The following is a 21081-nucleotide window of genomic DNA, read 5'->3' on the forward strand; positions in this document are numbered from 1 at the left end:
AGTGTCTATTTCAGTTGTGTGTTTTGTATATATTTTACAGATAATGTAGCATGGCAAAATTGTCATTATGGCTGCAATGATTTGTTATTACTCCTGTTATTTTATTTATTTTATTTTATTTTATTTTATTTTATTTTATTTTATTTTATTTTATTTTATTTTATTTTATTTTATTTTATTTTATTTTATTTTTTTAATGTTTTATTTTAAGGAGCTATGCTGTCCTGGAAACTTAAGTTTAGTTCCTACAAAACCTCAAATGTTCTATGTGGAATTTGTGTACAACCTGACCCTGAATGTACCTTAAGTAATCCTGCTATGCCATGTATGAGATCCTTACCACCCCCACCACCCAAAATAAAACCAAAAAACAAAGCGAAACACAAAAACAAAACCAAGACAAAACAAAAGAAATCAAATAAAAACCTCAAAAAACAAACCAGACCAATGTCTATTGACTAGAAAAAAAAAAAAAAAAATCTTCCCTAAAATCTGTTGATATTATAAAAATGAGCAGAATTATAAAAAGGAGTAAATAGTAAGCAGATTGTGAAATCACAACAGGACAACACAGATGTGCAGATGTATAAATGGCATGCTAAATTTTATGAGCAGTGTCTGCAGAGTCATTTTGTTGGATTTGAGTCAGAAATAGCCATTTCAGTGCATTCAAGAGATAGGAAGAGAAATTTCCATCAACCCAAAGGCTAACAGAAAATTTTCTTCAGGGAAAATGTATCCACTTCTCATGTCTCCCATTTTAGTATTTAGATTAATGCACATCATGTATTTGGCTTCTGTCTATGCTTTTCTTTCCCAGTATAATTTTTGAAACAGATTTGCCCTGCAGCATCAACTACCCTTGATAGCGTTCTCTCTTACTGTGTGATTACTTGCTTAGCATAATGACTTTTCTACTTTTTTAAATTACTGTTGTGTCACAGGAATTACTGGCTAAAAAGCTGACATTAAGGGAATATGATAATATCAGTAATGGAAAAAATATATAGAAAGTTAATGTAACTACATTTCAGATGTCCTTTAGTAACCTTTTAGTGTTCCATGTTTTATTTTTGACAGTTAAATTTTGAACAAGCATTTAGAACATTCAGAACTATAATATGAAAAAGAGAAAACACAGCTGAACAAAATTTCCAGACAGAACATTTTTTTCTAATTTAAAATAGTCATACAAAGAAAGCCCATGTCTCATTAAAAAATATTTTTTGTGTGTCCTTCTAACATTAACCTGATTTACCATGATATCAAATTATTATCAGCATCACGTATAAACTGTATAATAACATATATTTTATTTCAGTAATATAATTCCATCATAATCTTCATTATGCTAATATTATAAGTTATGCAGGAGTTTCAAATTATGCATAATTTTATTTTATGCAATATAAAATAGAATTATTTTTTATTTCCAGAATATTTTTTTCGAGAACTTCTGAAATTAGTTCAATAATTTTATTTGTGATTTTTGAATTGTTTCCTTGTATTCAAATACAGGATACATTTATTGTTTTTAACCGGAATTTGAGGTGACCACAATTCCAATTGCTGATCTATTATGTGACTTGGTATCACAACGATATTGAACTTTGCTATACCACTATTCTTTTTTATTTTATTCATGTGCTAAAACTGTGAAAGAATTCTGGAGCACAGATGATTTTTGAATCAATAACCACAGTTGACAGTGAAGAGGTTTTACTCTCAAGTTTTCACTGGTCTGGCCAATAGTAAGTATAAGCAACATTATGGTAAAAATGAAACAACATAATATTTACATTCCCTTCCTTCTCATTGATTCATGTTAAAAATCATGCTGTGAGAAAAGTACCAAAGGACAGAAAGACAGAGCCTTTTCTTTTAAAAACATCGACTAGTGAAATTGTGCAACCTCACTTATTGTTGTGAGTGGATCTCCATACAACTTCAGACGTTAACTGGTAAACAAATGAACTTATGAATATTTTTTATTTATTCTCTTGTCAGTAGAAATGATCTCCCATGACATATGCTACACAAGAAGAGAGAGTTTCTCATAAACAAGCCACTGAAATTCTGTTCTTTTGCAGAACAAAACTGAATTAGCTCTGTTCTGCTTAGTCTCCAAGCCCAGGGAAATGCAGATGCACGTGTGGGTGACTAGCTAATAAACTATACTTAACTGTGCTAAAGAGGTCATATAAATGTTATATTAAAATATTAATATCCTGAATTTTCGTGATTTAATGCTATATTTTATATAAAAATGTTGATAAACTCATGTGTTTTCCTAATATAAGAAAGAATCAAAACACATTTATATATATTAGTCACACTATTTCAGTGTTAAAGTAGTTAATGTACTTTAATGAAATTATCACTAACTCTCAAGCACAGGGAATGTTTAATAAAGTAATTGTAAGGAGGCCTTGAAAGAAATTTAGGACAGGCTGTGATCTCAAAGAAAATTAAAATGCACTCTTAAAATAACTAACCTGAACAAGCTTTTAACACTTAGCAAAGATAATTAAGTTCTCAGTGTATATAATCTTTTATTAATTATGCAAAATTTTGTGTTGTCGTTCAAAAAACCCCCCATTAAATTAAACATAATTAATTAAAACATAATAATTGACAGAAAATGTAGATGTTTCTGGAAGTATGAGATTAATAACATTGGCTTGATTTCATAGAATCATAGAATCATAGAATCATAGAATCATAGAATGTTGGAAGAGACCCACAAGGATCATCAGGTCCAAATCCTGTCCCTGCATTTGACAACCCCACAGTTCACGCCATGTGTCTGAGGGCATCATCCACTCTCTTCTTGAACACTGTCAAGCTTGGGGCCTTGACTACCCCGCTGGGGAGTCTGTTCCAGTGCAAACAATTATGTGGAATATATTGGTAAATTTTTCACATACAGCTTTGTCGTTGCACTTCATTTCTGATCTACAAGACCCCTGCTATTCAGCACTTACATCTCAGCCAATTAAGGAGTGGTAACTGTGTCATGTTTGTGAGCAGATTGAAATAAATATTTTAGATACTAAGCAAATATCATATGAGTTATTTTCAACTAGTGAATGTCTTGACCCAGGAATGCTGAAGTGTTCTTGGGGTTTCTCCTCCCTTCTTTATCAGCAAACAGAGCTAGTTCAATACCATACTTTCTCTTTACCTTGAGTCTGGATGATTTATAGAAATGCATTGCTGTATTGCCCACATCTTCCTTTCTGCTAACTAATTTGAATATCTATTTTTCATTTTTCATTACATGAATCTTAGTGATGAAATATGGGTGCTTTAAGGCTTTTATACACCTCATGAAAATTCTTCAATTATTTTTCACAGTCTAACATCCAAAAATCTCCAGCACACCCTGCGGCTGGATCTTCATTTCAGTACATCCTGCTCTAGACAGATCGGACTCGCTGGCCTCATTTCATTTGCAAAGAAAATATGCTCCAACTGTCTTGATGGAGAGACTTGCTAGAACATATTTTTTGCATCCTCCCTCTGGGAGTAAATCTGTAAGTGCAGTGGAGCAGTGAGCTGACACAGTTTACGTACATGGAGATGCAACCAAGGCAAAAAACACTTAGTGCCAGAATTGAAGGATGCATTGCAGGACATACTCACCTCATTGACACAACCTTTCACTCTATAATATATTGGATAGTTACATGGCACCATCCTGCTACTTTTTTTTCCATGTTCCAGGCCCTCGAGGATTATAACATTAGTAATAAATTAATTGCACTTGGGTCATGAGGTAAACAGACATGAAATACCAAAACTTACAAAACCCTCAAAACTGTAGGAAAAAAATGTTCCCATGGTTGAATTATCTCGCTTTCCAAAGCACAGAAATGTCTAGTATGAGTTGTCTCTGGTCAGTACTAATGCTCAAATGATGATTTGGAATTTTCTGAGAGAATACCAGCTAGCACAGGCTAAACTGTGCCAGGCATCATGCCAGCAATTTAACAGGATAGTTGACTGAGTCCTAGTGCCTGGGCACTTGCCCTGTTTCTGTATAATTTTCCGATAGAAACATAACTACTATAAGTTGCTATTACTATTTTTTTTTAAGGAGAAATCTGATGAACATTTAGGGTTTGTCTAAACTTTCTTCTTAAACTGCACTATGGCATGCTCAAGACCTTTTTAAGAACCAGATAAAGTCTGAAACAGTGAGCTCAGCAAGAGATGGAAAATAGCATACATAGATTGCCAAGATTCCTCACATTTCAGATTGTCAGGCAAATCACTAACCTACCTTTCAGGCCCACCAAGACTGACTAATCAGAAGCTGTCCACCACAGCCTGGCAGGGAAGACACAGAGTACAAGTGGGAAACTATGTGCCAAGAGAACTCTCTGCCTGTCCAGTATAACTTTCTGAGCAATTGATAGTCTATAGATAACAGTTGAATTTAATGATTTTTAAAACATAAAAAAAAATAAATAGATTGTTCTTTGGATATCTCCTCATTTTCTTCAAAGAGGTTCAAGTGAATAGAGAAATTTCATTTACCATATTGACATAATGTAACTAATAGTTCACACAAATAGAAACAGGATGATCATTATGCGGTCAAACTTTTTAGAACGGCATGTTGTGACAGGACAAGGGACAATGGTTTTAAACTAGAAGAGGGGAGATTCAGGTTAGACATGAGGAAGAAATTTTTTACAATGAGGGTGGTTAAGTACTGGAACAGGTTACCCAGAGAGGTGGTAGATGCTCCATCCCGGGAAACATTCAAGGCCAGGCTGAACGGGGCTCTGAGCAACCTGAGCTAGTTGAAGATGTCCCTGCTCGTTGCAGTGGACTATAAACTGTCATCTGGCTATTCCTATGTGTAGCACTACCATTTCAGTTAGACCGTTCCATTTCAGTTCTCAAGAAAATGGATGAAATGCTGAAGATAAAGCCCTAGCCATGAAAATTATTTAGTTAGATGAGATATTGCTATTAATTCATGTTTCATATAGAGATAAGCAAGAAAATCCTCATGGTTCATTCTGGACTAACATGGAGAAGCCTCCTTGACCCCTTGTGTCACTCCTTAGATTAGCCTCAGCTATTTTAAGGTACCTTGCTAAGAATCCCAAATTCAGGATTCCTGTACAAGAAGAGCAAGTAAACATTTCCAGAGGATGACTAAAATCTCAATTAAGATGATCTGGCCGTGCCTGAAGTTAAGCATGCCAGCCTCCCTCTATGGACTACGTAAATATCCCAGGTGACTAAGTAATTTAGATACCTATAGTATGGAGGATGAATCCAGGAAAACAGTCTTAAAAAGTTGTTCATCATACTGTGTAGAAAGATCACATTTCTACAAGTTTTCAAAATATATATAAAAAAAACTGTGATAAAAATCTCTCTTGTTACGATATCGCCTAAAAATTCATATATGGTTGACTAGCTATGACAAACTCCTTATTCAATAACTTTTTAAAGCAATAGTCCTAACTCCAGAAAATATTTAAATTTGTGCTTAAAAGACATGTTTAAAGCTAATATGTAACAAAAAATCAATCCTTGCTTAAGAAGAGTATTTATCTTTTACCAAGTAAAGAAAATTTAAAAAAAAAAAAAAATAAAAGAAAAAAGAAAAAAAGTCAAACTTCAAGTAGTTCTTATAATTGGATAATTGAAAAGTAGTCTGACAGAATTTTTTTTTGTCCAACTATGTTATTAAATAACTTTTCAGACAGAAAGTTTCACAAAAGGAGCTTATTGTTGAATTCTATTTTTAGTGTATTGTCACTCTAGTGTATCTAGCTTACTCAGAATTATATCTTGCTGTTCTTCACTTTGCCGATGTAAGAATCATGTAAAAGGATTCTAAAATATACAGACAAAAAATTTAAAGTTTTCTCAACCTAACCCAACCCTCTTGATAAAGATAAACTTGATAAACTTCACATACTAGTCCTTTACACAGATTGTGCAATAATTTATGGAGGATTTCAAATGACCTCTCAAACGTTTATTTTTTTTTTTTTTTCAGAGAGAAGGGTAAAAAAATTGAAAGATTCCATAGGGATCCAGTGAATTGTGGAAATATGGATTAAGCCCTCTTTTATAACCTGGCATAAAAAAATGGATATGCTACTCTATTATTCTGAAAGAGAGGTAATTAGATATAATGTTAAAAAGGTAGCTTGAAATCATACAGATAAACTGCCTATAGATAAGAGAATTTCCTCTTTTCATGCAGTCACTTAAACTGCTAATTATCTGAAAAAAATGCCTATGTAATCTTATTACTACTCAGTAAAGCTTTACTGAGGAAAGTATAATGGTATGCACCACTGTGAGAAATTGTATCTGATCCAATGAGTCTTAAATTCTCTTGCACAGAAAACTAATCTATTCACAAAATTGTATGCAGAAACAAGGAAGGAAGGAGGAAATCAGGTGTTAGGTGCCACAGGGCTCCTTCCACTAGGGGGAGGTGAAACCTCATTTGAATGACTATCGAATGTGGTTATATTAAAAAGGTACATATTTTAAAATGTACCACTACTTTCCCTCCTGTATTTTGGACTTAGCAATGGACTTGAACTTTAATGTTCAAATACCATTTCCTGATTCCATCTTTGCTAAGGTATTCACCCTTTTAATAAACATTTTGCCTCTTAGTAGGCAACAAATACACAGTCCACAGAAAACAGACAATATTTATACATATAGTCAAAATGTATATATATGTATTTCACAGTATCACAGTATGTTTGGGATTGGAAGGGACCTCAAAAGATCATCTAGTCCAATCCCCCTGCTGGAGCAGGAACGCCTAAGTGAGGTCGCACAGGAACATGTCCAGCTGGGTTTTGAATGTCTCCAGAGAAGGAGACTCCACAACCTCCCTGGGCAGCCTGTTCCAGTGCTCTGTCACCCTTACTGAGAAGAAGTTTTTTCTCAAATTCAAGCGGAACCTCTTGTGTTCCAGCTTGATCCTTGTCCTATCATTGTTTGCCACCGAGAAGAGCCTGGCTCCATCCTCATGGCACTCACCGTTTACATATTTATAAACATTAATAAGGTCCCCCCTTAGTCTCCTCTTCTCCAAACTAAAGAAACCCAGCTCCCTCAGCCTTTCCTCATAAGGGAGGTGCTCCACTCCCTTAATCATCTTCATTACCCTACGCTGGACCATCTCCAGCAGTTCCCTGTCCTTGAACTGAGGGGCCCAGAACTGGACACAGTATTCCAGATGGGGTCTCACCAGGGTGGAGTAGAGGGGAAGGAGGACCTCTCTCGATCTACTAGCCACCCCCCTTCTAATACACCCCAGGATGCCATTGGCCTTCCTGGCCACAAGGGCACAGTGCTGGCTCATGGTCATCCTGTTGTCCACCAGGACACCCAGGTCCCTTTACCCTACACTGCTCTCTAATATGTAATTTCCCAACCTATACTGGAACCTGGGGTACATAGTCAATACTGTGTGATGCTATGTTAAGTAGTAACATCAAATAATTTTGCATCTTGAACATCCTCAACATTCTGGATGTTTTACAAATATCTATGACAATAATAGCAATCATCTTTTTTGGGAAAGTATTAAGCTAGTATCAATACATAAATCACTTTCAATAGTTCAGGTTTTGTACTATGTGGCCAGCTCTACAAATTCATTTGTGCAAGAATAAGGAGGAAGAGGTTTTATTTCACGCTTTTATAACTATTTATAGTACTTACAAACATTGTGGAATACCACAATGGAATACTTTTAACTTCCCAGGTGTTTTTTGGTTTTGTTTGCTGTTTTGTTTGTTTGTTTGTTTGTTTGTTTGTTTTTTAAACAAGACATTAACTCTAAATTTCAAACTATATGTGAAGACAGAGAGGACACATTATCACCTTATTTCTCACTTACAGCAGATTGTTTTTTTTTTTGTTTTGTTTTGTTTTGGTTTTTTTTTGTTTGTTTGTTTGTTTTCTATTTTAGCCAGTTGTACAATTTGGACCCAGTGAGCATGCTTGTAAAATATTCTGTCTGGTCCCCCTTTCCTCTTTCACTCCCCCCAGCTTTTATTGATGAGCATGACATCATATGCTGTGGAATATCCCTTTGATCAGTTGGGGTGAGCTGTCCCAGTAGAGAATATAGCCAAGTCTTAAAAACACTTTTATTTACACGCATTCTAGCAAAAAATAACTGTTTTAAGGAAAATGAAATCTTCCAAAGACACAGCAAACAAACAAACAAACAAACAAAACAACAATAACGGCAACAAAACACCAAAAAACCCCAACCGACAATAGTCAGGAATAACATATTTTAAAAATTTTTATTCCTAAAATACATAACTTGTAGGTTGTTATAAGAATCCATTCATGTGCACATTAAGGAGAAATACATATAAAATTTAATCAATCTTACTGATTTTTCAGAAACACTTTAACCTATTTTTTTGTGTGTGTGTGTAATCAATGTTCATCTTCAAAATTAAATCATTACACTTTATCTGTGCTAATCTTGGCAACAGTATTTAATTCCTGATATTCAATAATTCTACAATCAGTATGTTTTATTCAGACAGGTATTTAATTATGGATATCTGATATCTTGCATGTGTTTGTGCCTGTTTATCTATGAGTGTATGTATGTGTGTATGAAGTATACATATTCACATTTTATAATGTAAAAATAACAATAGGAGGAATTTGATTAAAAAAAAAAAAAGTCAGCCTGAAGGTAAAGCTGTAGCAATAATTTCTAGAGGAGATTAAAGTAAAATAGGCTTTGACTACCTCTAGGAAAAAGTAAAACCTTCCTAGTTAGAAAAGGTTGTTTCATTCTAGCCGGAGTGACAGTCACAGCATGCAGTCTGCAGCTTTTCCCCAAATTTTCAAAACTGCAGGCTGATCTCTTTATAAGCTACATTTTATTACACTTTCCTTTGTGTAAAGGAATCTTCTTGTGGCTATGGTCCAACCCAGAGCCCCTGAGGCTGGAGAGTGGGGGACTCATGTTCCCTGCACAGTATGGAGCCTGACCATGACTGCAGAACACACACGTTATCAAAACTCAGAGTACACTCTCACATTCTCTCTTTTGGATGTAGTTTTAAAATCCACTAAAGACAGGGAAATCACTAGTATTTGTTACGTATAAAACACACATAATGAGTACTAGAAAAAGCAAAACAAAACCAAGCAGATAGCCTTGCCTTTGTCTGGAGCTGGATTACTCATGTGTAAATTAAACACATACATAAAGGAGAGTTTTCAGGTCTAGGGCCTTAGGCTACCATTTGTGATGTCTGATTTGCAAGAAAATTATTTTCTTAAACGTGCCAATTACTTTCTGCTCAATTTACAATAGCTTCCAAAGAGATCATTAGCCAAATAACAATTACCTTGGGCAAAGAATACCTCTTAACAATGCCCAAACTATTTGGCTGATGGAAGCAGTGCTACTTGTTAAATTAAACTGACTGCAGCTTAAAAAAAGGTTTTTAACAAGAGACTTACAATTTTAAGTAATTTAAAATGTGATTCTTTCAAGTGAAATTTTTGGTTATAGGGTTGTTATAACTTCAGCATTAGCAAAATGAGATTTACATGACTATTGAATCATTTGTTTTGGAAAAATCTTATATCCTGTAAATTGAATGTAACAGTTGATGTCTACTTGTATTTTTATTTTAATAAGACCATTAACTATAAGCCAAGGCAAGTGCTAAGAATTCATAATCTTAAATTAAAAAAAAAAAATAAAAAAAGAATAATCAATAGAGCTGTTGACTATACACCTGCCACATTAATATAAATTTATGATTATTTTACCATTCAATTATAGGCATGCATTATATACAATGATGCTACAAGTCAAAATAACTACAAATGCTACTAAGGAATGAGTAGCAAAAATTACATTCAAAACTTATAAATTAATATATAGTTATAGATGAACAGAAATTTTTCTGTAGTCCTTATTAAGACCAGAGCTAATTCTTTCTGTATTAAAACTACTGATATTTTCTGCTGAGTACATTGAAGACTAAAATTAGACTAAATTTCTCATAAGCAGAGCCAGGACTAAACTACTACATCACTTTGTTTCCTTTATTTTATTATTCAAACATACTAAGAAACGTGGACTTATGTTTAAGGAGGCAGACGTGGTTACAAGGAGTCTTGTAAGTGGATTTATTGGTGAGAAATCACTTCATTTTAGTCCCCATCTTTTAAAAAAGAAGTAATAATGTTGTGTAATCCTGTATCCCTGTAATATGATTTTGTCATTGCTAGCAACAAGCCATAGGATGTGTACTGAGTTTGCGAGGTCTGAGGACTAAAGCTTTGCTTTGCCTGAACTTGTCTTGACCTGCTTGGAACTTTGTTACTTGGTTTAGCAGAAATAGAAATTTTAATTTTGACCAGAGAACAGCAGCTAATTTCTTAAACTTTTCTCACCTTTTTACGTTACAGACATACTTTTTTTATGAAGATACACATAACAACTTGAGTCATCATCCCTGGAGGAGTTTAAAGGAGGTATAGATGAGGTTCTTGGGGACATGGTTTAGCAACAGAGTTAGGTTAATGATTGGACTCAATGATCTTAAATGCCTCTTCCAATTAAAATGATTCTATGATTCTATAAATAGTAATTCTGTGTAGAACGTGTGTGGCAGTTGTAAATTTCCTGAAGAGGTTAGTGAGGTGAATAGATTAATAGTGTGAATCCTACAACACAATTTGGACGGAAAAATCTATGTTTTATACCACAAATAAATCTTTGTGCTGAGTTTAGTCCAATCTAGTAAGCATAGAATTCATGGGGAATATTGCTATTGAATTAACCCACCTTTCAATCAGCTTGGTTACATATGAATAATTACCTTTCAACCTTGATCCTTCTTCAGTTCTTTTCACATGTACTTTTCACTCTTGTCTACCTATTACCAGAAATAATATTATACCTAAAGAAATAGTAAAATAAATAACACACACACATACATTTCTTTTGTTTAGTGTTTTTTTGTTTGTTTGTTTGTTTTTTAATGTTATAAATTTAAATTAATTATCAGGCCAGTATAAACAGTTTTGCACATAGTAAAGAAAAAATACAAGAAAGCATTTGGAGCTTTGTGATCACAAGTCTAAATTGATATTTGAACAAAAAGAACATTCATTACATTGAAGATATGTCTGCTGCTATTTTGAACAGGACTATAATTTAATATTTTTTCATGAAAAATGGTGTTCTGAACAATATTGTTTTTTCTTGTACTTCTTTGGTAGTTTGTTGTTGGATATCTTCTGACACCAGCTGTAATAACCATCTGCCAATACCATGAGCAGTGGTTGCTTGCTGCAATGCAAGCTTCTCCTTCTGTATTGCCTGGAGAAAATGAGCAGGAGCTGGGAGTTACCATGTTAACTAGAGAAGATGACTGGTGGCACCCTGTCTGTCTGGGGTGGTAGCTTTTGTGTTCTAGTGAGACTGAATGTTCAATAATTTCTTCCTGTTTCCCCTTCCACCATCTTCTCTTCACAGTTTTTATCTCAGCTATCCCGACCCATTTCTTTAAAACATATTTCAACATATTTTAGATTTTTAAAAGGTTAGTGATCCTGTGTTTCAGGAGATACATCACAAATGTTCTGAATCTTCCTTTTTGATCCATGCGAGTTTGAGGGAGCACCACTGTCTTGCCATCTACTGTGTCCTGTAAGCTCCTTTGTGATACACCATGCCTCAGAATAACTTGTAGGAAAGAATAATGATTCTGAGGGCAAAAATTGTATGGTAGAATTGCACTTCTGCTTGATGTCATGACAGGAACTTGGACAAGTTCCTCATGATCTAAAGGCTGTTGTCTCTCCTGTACATGGATAAATGTCTGTCACAAACTAGCATACTCTGTGACCTGTAAAACAGATCTGTTTATAAACCCTGTATTACCTGCCTGGATCTTTAAGGTCTAGTGACTTGTTTTTTTCTTTCTGCTTCTCTGCAAACTTTTAAAGCCATTGTTAGGTTTGCTGAATTTCACAGACCTCATTGTTCAGGCCATTATCTACCCTCTTGTCATGTGTGTTGAGGTTAATAGAACAAATGCATGGGATCACATGCTAGTAGAGACCCAGTTTCTAGACTGTTGCTGAGAAACATACCTTCTTGCAGCATGTCACCCCTGATTGCAGCATGCTTCCATGACAGTGTTGTTTTCTCTTAGCTGTTTTATTTTAGCAACTGATCAGTAGATACCAAATTTTCCTAAAAGCTACAAGGGCCTAGAACGGAAAGGAGGGAAGTTGCCTAATGCTGTAAGGCAGATTATAAAGGTGAGAAAAGCTATGTGGCAGGCAATGAACACTTGGCACGTGAACTGTAATCAGGTTGAGGAACATAACACGCAAAGTTCTTGGGCTGTCCATCTGGGTCCGATACATAGACAAAATGCATATTTCTACAAGAAATTAGTTTTTCTGCCAAAAAACATCCTGGATGCCTCACCTCTTGAGCAGCCATATAATGTGGCTTAATCTTGCTGTACATGCCATTCAAAACCATGGTCTATAAACTTCCTTCTTATGACAAGCAGGGAAGTGATGATGTTGGAACAGAATGTTGTGGTTCCCTCAAGATAAAGCTGCAGATGGTACAAGAGATGTGGAACACAAACCCTACCACTTTCGAGCAGTCAGGGTTGTCTGGAGTTCAATGAATATCTGTAACAGTACCATGAAAATCTGACATCCTACATATAAAAAGATTTCAGCTCAATACTTAGCAGAACTCTGAAAACTTCAAATGTTCTATGTGAATTTTTACAGAATATCTTTTCTGTCTTTTAGACACATGTAAACTTGATGACCAAATAAGATAAAAACGTATATGGGCTGAGGAGGGGAGTTCATGGGTGTGTGCAGCAAATAGCTACATACTGTATTAAACAAAACTGCTACTTCTTTTCTGAATAGTTTTCAAATTTTTGCAGCTAATTTCTATTATTTGAAAAACTTATTTTGACTCCTATCTGCTTGGGTCAGTGTAGATAATAAATACATACTGAAATATGTCTGCAGGAACACAAGTGCTCATTCAATGTGAGCCAATAAATAAAACTTTTAGAGCAAGAATTCATTTCACCAATATAACTATTTCTGGCTTTTAAATCCACATTTGCAATTCAGTTACATTCCTAAAGATGCTGCACCTTAATGAGCAATTGTTAGACTATGTATCTCAGACTGGTGAGTTCTGCATAATCTGAAGTGTTTGCTACATGTAGATATGTACCATAGGTTGTGAGTCAATGGACTATTGTAAAAAAGTTAATAGAAAAGCCAGTAGCAAAATAACATTTTTTAATTGGAAATGGAAAGAAGAAACATTGCTGTCACAAAAATATCACTCCATGTGGATTAGATTTTGTCTTTTCTTCATGTTTCAGATTTTATTTGCTGTCTAGAAAGCTGGGTAATAATTACAAGATGCATAATAATCTTGCTTTCAGAAGATGCACGAGAATAAAAGTGTTATCAGTCAGTCATGCAGTTAACACCTTGATGGCTATACAATAAGGACCACCCCCCCGCAAAAAAAAAAAAAAAAAAGAAAAGGTAATATCAGTAGATACTCAGTAGACAAGGATTAAAAAATGTATAAGATACTTCAACATATTTCTTCAATGTATAAGATACTTCAACATATTTCTAAATATTTTAATATCTTAAATATATTTGTAATGTTTGTATTGCCATTGGAGTAAAACACACTTTATAATAAGGCCTTCTCCTAAAATATAACAGGGTTAAAAATTCATTCTGTTCTTCCATTCTTAGTTCAATGACTACACTATAGTCTTAGTTTTTCAAAAAAAGCAACCAAGTATCTTTAGAGCTAACAAAATATATTATACAATAATTCACAAGTTCATTTAATTTAAAATTAAGATAGTAAATCCATTAGCAAAATATCTATGAATTTCTTTTGTAGAAGGCTAGCAACTCCAAGACATACAACTTCAAAATAATGTGACAGGAGTTTGTTCTAAACATTATAAGCTCTTGCAAGCAACTTCAGAATGTCAAGGCATTTTTTTTCTGTTGTTTTACTTCACAACAGAGCTCGCTATGAGTCAAAAAGAAGGAAGACTGCATAATGAATAGATATATTCTGTCTATTGGGAAGAAAAATTAAATCTTTGTTAGTTCAACAAAATCTACTTCATGCAAATATATTGGACTACATACATTTGTCAAAAATAATGTTTGAATTCTTACTATTTTCAAAAGGAAATTCTCATTTTTGACTATATACTGTTAATTTCATGTTAGAATTTGTTGTTGTTTTTTGGGTGTTTTTAAATTTTGTTTTGTTTTGTTTGTTTGTTTGTTGACACTGCCTTATTGTCCCCTGTACTTTTCATTGGTGCCTGAAATCAGGGATGTTAATTAGAAATAGGTAAGAAAGAAACTGATTTTGAAAGATAATTGCTTTAGGATAAAAACTAAATTCTGACAAAGACATACATAAACCTGCTGTAGCTTCAGGTTTATCAAAATTTCACACAAACCTGATGTGCTTCACTAAGGTGATGTGTGATTAGTTTTCCTGCTATGACATTGTACATTAACAAACAATAATTTTTTTTTTTTTTAAAAAGCCTTAGAGTCCATTAATAGAGGATTAATTAACACAGACATTTAAGTCATATAGAAATGAAAGTGCTGAGAAATAAAAAATTAAGAAAGAACTGAAATGCACAACATTAATGGACTGTTGACCAAAGATGGCTAGATTTTTTTTTCCCCAGCAGAATGATATGTGCTAAAACATGTATATATATATATATAAATCTCGTTTAGCATAGCTTTGATGAAACTGAGCCTGTTTAACATTTTTCAGTAAGCAAGAGACTAACATTTAGCGTGCTAACTGAGACACTTACCTGGCTTATAATAGGAGTGAGTTTAGATCCTTGTACTGCTGTTCATCAAGTCAAAATCATCAGTAGAGTACTCAGCTCACCCTGCAGTACATATCCACCTTTAACTGACCTTTAATTTATTTTTAGATTGTGTTACTTGTGTCAACTGTACTTTCAGCTTGTTTACACGTAAGTATGCAGATATTTGAATAGATTTGAGGTATACAAGAGACGTGCACATGGCCAACAGATGCAACGTGGGATGTACTGTAGACCTGTACTCTGGTGGACTTGCACCTGGAAGTCAGGGTATCTCATGAGGCATACCAAATTTCACCAGAAAGCTACGAGGGAGACACTACATCTTTACTGACTACAGTGGAAACCTTTTTCAAATGTAGACACATGAATATAAATCTTGAGCCAAATTCCTCTATGAGTGTTTTTCAGAAGAGTTTAAGCTGTGAGGAAATCTTGAAAACCAACAACAGTTGGAAGCAAGAATATACCTTTCTTTACGATTTTACATGATGGAAAATGCTGTTAACTTGAGCCGTGTATTATGACATAAGCTGTAGTGACTAAAACCAATGGAAAATGTTAAAGGTATGCTGAAAGGTCTAAAAGCCTTAAAGTTGGATGGAGAGAGATTAGAACATAGTTTTAAATTCTCATAAAAACTCTATGAATTTTTGCAGAAAGAAGGGGGATGATTAATTTAGCCAAATGTATAACCTACAAACATGATGATAGTGGAATATATGTTGACATTATTAGTAAAGGTAAGGAAAAGAAAAAAAGTAACTTATATTTAAGTGATAATCAAGTATGTGTAAAAACTATACTAACATGTAAATACTCTAAGTACAGGTGCCTGATTTTTTGTTGAGGAAATTATCAAAGTGAAAAATAAAGCAAAGAACACCATAAATTTTCAAGTTCAGCTTTTTGTTGTTGTTGTTTAATTAAACAAAATCAACATGGGAGACTTGCATGTAACCACTACAAACTTCCCTAAAAGATTCCCACAGGTATTGGATAAATTATATTTCTTTTTGTTGTTGCTATTTATTAAATCTCCTGCTAATTTGCAAAAAAAAAAGAGGTAAATTAATGTCCAGTGTCATTACTTCTTTCCAGTAGTATTTTTTCCCTAGGGAGAAAACTGCTTGTGTCTAGGAATGTGTCCAGGTGGGTTTTGCATGTCTCCAGAGAAGGAGATTCCACAACCTCTCTGGGCAGCCTGTTCCAGTGCTCTGGCACCTTCAAAGTAAAGAAGTTCCTGCTCATAATCAGATGGAACTTCCTGTGCTTCAGTCTGTGCCCATTGCCCACTGTCCTACTGCTGGGCACCAGTGAAAAGAGTCTGGTCCCATTCTCTTAACACCCACCCTTGAGATATTTATAAACATTGATAAGATTGCATCTCAACCTTCTCTTCTCCGTGCTGAACAGACCCAGCTCTCTCAGTCTTTTCATATAAGAAAGATGCTCGAGACCTCTAAATGCAATTAATTATGATTTTATTTTTTTGAAATTGAACCAATAAATTGCATCTATAATTATTTTTGCAACCTCCTTCCCTGGATGTAGAAATTATGTAACAATCCCAGGGTGATATATTATATGGCATTTTTAAGATAGCTGTGGTTTTTTTTCTCTTCACAGCTTTCAGATTCTTGTTATAGTGTAGTACCTTTTGCACTGCATTACTGTCTTTTTCTTTCATAGCTCTGGTTTGATTTCTATCTTAACACATCGGTTGATCATGGATTTTGTGCTACATTTCTGATCATTTTTTTTATTTCTTTGCTTCTGGGGCATTTAACAAGGTTTTCTTAGCCTTTCGGGTTCAATGAGCTTGTGAAAGTTGCAGCAGTGTCAGTTTCCAATCTTATGTTTTGAGAAGTAGAAGGAACTGAGATGGTTGGGGGCCGCTGGGCAGCAGTCAGCTGTTACAGTATAAGAAGTAATAAATGTTTCGGCTCACTGAAGAAGGCAGCAAGAGAGCACAGAACCCAGCTCACAGTGGAGCAAAGAAATATTGACTTTGTAAAAGTAAACAGTATATATAAAACAGAGGATTTCTCAAGGTAATACAGAGATTAGGTCAGACCTCAGCTAATTTACTACATACCAGCCACATTAACTATATGGAATTATTTATTTCTTGTACCATTTCAGGATATTTGACTCTAGATAGCTTGATAAGTTTGTTTGTTTGTTTGTTTTCTTCCCTTTCACTGTGTTACCTTTGAAATCATATGCTATCTAAAAACTGGCACATCAGTTGAGAGACTGCATTTACCTGGTAATTGTTGCAAAAAAAAGTAATTTTTAAAATTAGGGAAAAGGTAAAACACTTTAGGACTCAATTAAACTTGTAATCACAGGAAGAAGGTCTGAAAATGAAAACAAACAAAACAAACAAACAAAACAAACAAACAAAAAATTTTTACAAAATGTTTTGTGTATTTAGAGCCTTTAGGAAAGACGAACTAGAATTGTCTGTGTCTGTCAGTTGTTTGAAATAGTCACAGCATCAAAATGAAGGCAGATCACTTAATGCCTGCTACAACACTGTGTGGAATAGCAGCTTCAACCTGTAGAAATGAGACAGCCCTACAGCCTCACACTTAGTATTGCTTTTCTACTAGCAAAATTATTTTGATCCTTATAAACAACTGTGCCAGTCAGTAACTTAAAATGCTACATATTTCCTAATCTTTTTCCTGCTTATATTATTGTGGAAAACCCCAAATATTTCAGTTGTAATGGCAGAAATGACTGCTTTTGATAGATATGCAGTAAGTGGAGCACTGTGCACTGCAGTCCTCCCTTTTGAGACAGCAAAACCCTTGACTGTGATACAACATAATGCAGAGTTCAGATTTGCAGTTTCTAACCCATGGCATTACATCTTCCTGAGATTGTAGAGCAAGATAACAAATATGACTGAAAGGAAGGAAATTCAGAACAGAATGCTTTTTTCAAATGTGAAATAAATTGCTAAATTCCAAGTGTGTTTCAGATTGTAATAACCCTGTCTGTCCGCACCATATTAATATTTAATTCAAAATAACCAAGTGTTAATGTTATTAAAAAAAATATATGTTTTATGTTGTTCTCCACCCAGAATTCTACAGCTGACTTTGAATCTTAACATGACAGGTTTTATTTAATGTATTTGAGATTTGGGTACATTCTGCCAGGGAAGCTTTTAGTTTTCAATGCCTTTATCTGCTCATCATTGGCTTTGCAGACACACTGTTCACATATGTTTCACGAGAAAAACGAGAGGGCATTTTGAGTGCTGTAAATGGGAACCTAGATAGTGACCTACTAACTAAATCTCTCTCCTTACAGAAGCAGTTATCAGCATCTCTTCTTCCCATGTGTGGGGGCAGTTTTCCCGTAGCCACTATGTTGAATGCTTGTGACTTTGCTCCCTTTGTGGTAATTCTGTACACCATGTGGGTGTGTGACTTAATTTGATGTGAAGGTAGCAGTAAAGATGAACTTCCCGTCTTCTGCTTTCACTTCGCCTCTGCCTGTCTGTTGCTGCGGACTTTTCCTTGATAGTCTTTTTTTTTGTTGTTGTTGTTAAGGAGCTGCGGCTGGCTATGACAAGCTAGACAAGAAGGGAGATATATATTATCACAATTATTACTGGAAGGCCAGTTGAGAAAATTAAGTTTTAGGGAAATGAGGGTGGGAGGTGAATCATGACAGCACAGCTTCTGGATGAGAGAGTGGTAATTTTGAAACAAGTGATTTACTTGTTTATTTTGTCAGATTATTTTGAACTTCCAAGTTAAAATATGGGGTTTTGTCAGTCTTGAAAGAGGCTTAAATTTACTTCAGCCAGATTTTCTACACAGGTACTCTCTAGAAGTACAGTCTGAGAGACTATTAAAAAAATTTTTTCTTCTTAGAAAAATGAGAAATGGTCTTTTATTTTTAAGTAATATATAATAGTTTGAACCTATTGTAGTTTGAATCTGTTGTTTTAGGTGTTCAATGACAAAATCACAGGCTTAACAAATGTAGCTGCTAATGTATGCATTGGTGTTGCTTTTCCATACAGATATCTAATCCTATTGATATCTACGCCCATTTCTTATTTATATTTACTCATGTCTTTAGTTGTTTGCATTTGTCTTTGAGTTAGCTAACCTACAAGACCCTATACTGCACAGAAAACCCTCCATCTTGTAACATCTGTTACACTGTACACTGCATACTGCTTTCTGAATGCCTCCTCTTATTGTATTTATGTCAATACTAAGTAAGGAATTCAGTGTGAATGAACACTAGATTAGCATCATGTTCAATGTAGCGAATGTTTTGCTCAAAGTTAAATTTACAGAAAAATAAAAGCTTTGCCCTGCTGATTATTAGAGGGTTTTTTGTTATGGTATTATAGTTACAATTCAGATGAAAGACTGCAAAATGCTGTCTTAAAAGCAGTGGAATTAATGATTTTTTTTTTTTTTTTTTCCTGTTTGTCGCTTTTCAAAAATACTCTTATTTGCATGTCTGGATAAGAATTTTCTCATTAAAATTCAGCTTTTTCTTCCATTAACTTCTCCTCAATTACTTTGTGCATTGTGCTCAACATGCTGCTATAGAAACGTTACCTCCCAGAAGGACTGTGACATCTTATTCTGTTGCAGCACCTAGATTAACTTGCTTCGGAAATTTGATTATAATATAGTTTTACGGTTCCTCTGGAGCTTTCCTAGTTTAATATTTAAAGCTCAAAAATTAATGTTTCATTCGCCATACTAGTCTATACTGGGGTTTTGTTGGTGGTGTTGATGTCAGGTTTTTTTTTTCTTCAGTGAATACGTCTTCCCTGCAGCTATATAATTATTAAATATTATTTGATGTCATCATTATTTCAACTTCTAATTCAATGATCAATGAAAAATAGTTTATTTCAAAATGCTTTAAGTTCTCATACCCAGTGCTGGCTGTGTATTGTAACCCTGAAATAAGAAAAATAAAAAATGAAACAAAACAACATAAAACACCAAAAACCCAAAACCCCAAACAAACAAACAAAACCAGTATATCTCAACCACTTAGGAGAAAAAGTTTCAACACAATTCTGATAAATGCTGAGATATGTTTTCTTAGTTATAGAGCATCCTAGCTTGAATCAGGAATAGTGTGGCCAGCAGGACTAGGGAAGTGATTGTGTCACTGTACTCAGCATCGGTGAGGCCGCTCTTCGAATTCTGTGTTCACTTTTGGGCCCTTCAACATAAGAAGGACATCAAGGTACTTGAAAGAGTGCAAAGGAGGGCAACGAAGCTGGTGAGGGACCTGGAGCACAAGTCTTATGATAAGCATTTGAGGGAACTGGGGCTGTTTAGCCTGGAGAAAAGGAGTCTGAGGGGAGACCTTATTGCTGTCTACAACTACCTGAGAGGAGGTTGCATGGAGAGTGTTTTTCTCTTCTTCTAAGTAGCAAGTGATGGGACAAGAGGAAATGGCCTCAAGTTGCACCAGGGGAGGCTTAGACTAGACATTAGGAAAAAAATTCTTCACGGAAAGAGTTGTCAGGCATTGGAACAGGCTGCCCAGGGCAGTGGTGGAGTCACCATCCCTGGAGGTGTTTAAAAAGTATTTAGATGAGATTCTTAGGGACATGGTTTAGTACTAGAGTTAGTTTATGTTTGGACTCGATGACTCACAGCTTGGAGTGTGAGAGAGGCTAAAGTAAACCTGGATCCCGCCCTAAAAAATTCAGGCTTGAATACGTAACTGCACATTGGGACCAGGTATTACCTAGACAAGAGCCAAAAAGATGACAAACTGCCAGGCTTCACTCACTTCTCCTTCCCCTAATACAGCAGACAAACTAAATCCATACATCTATCATGTTGCTTCTTTGAAAATATATTAAGCCCTGCTTCCGCTCTGCCTCCACATGGAAACCAAGCTTAGATTTGCCAAAGAAATAGCCCCAGTGTATAAGAAATTGATCTGTGTCTTTGTTTCTTTGTTGGATTAACTTTAAATACACTTTATTCACTATTATTTTGTTCAGTGTTATTGTATCAAGCATATAACATGATTGGAAGTTCCTTCATTTTCCTGCTACAGTCAGTACAATTGGTAAAGCAATTTGACATCATGTATGAAGAACAACAAA

Source organism: Columba livia, chromosome 1 (genome assembly GCF_036013475.1).
Source record: "Columba livia isolate bColLiv1 breed racing homer chromosome 1, bColLiv1.pat.W.v2, whole genome shotgun sequence".
Lineage (NCBI taxonomy): Eukaryota > Metazoa > Chordata > Aves > Columbiformes > Columbidae > Columba > Columba livia.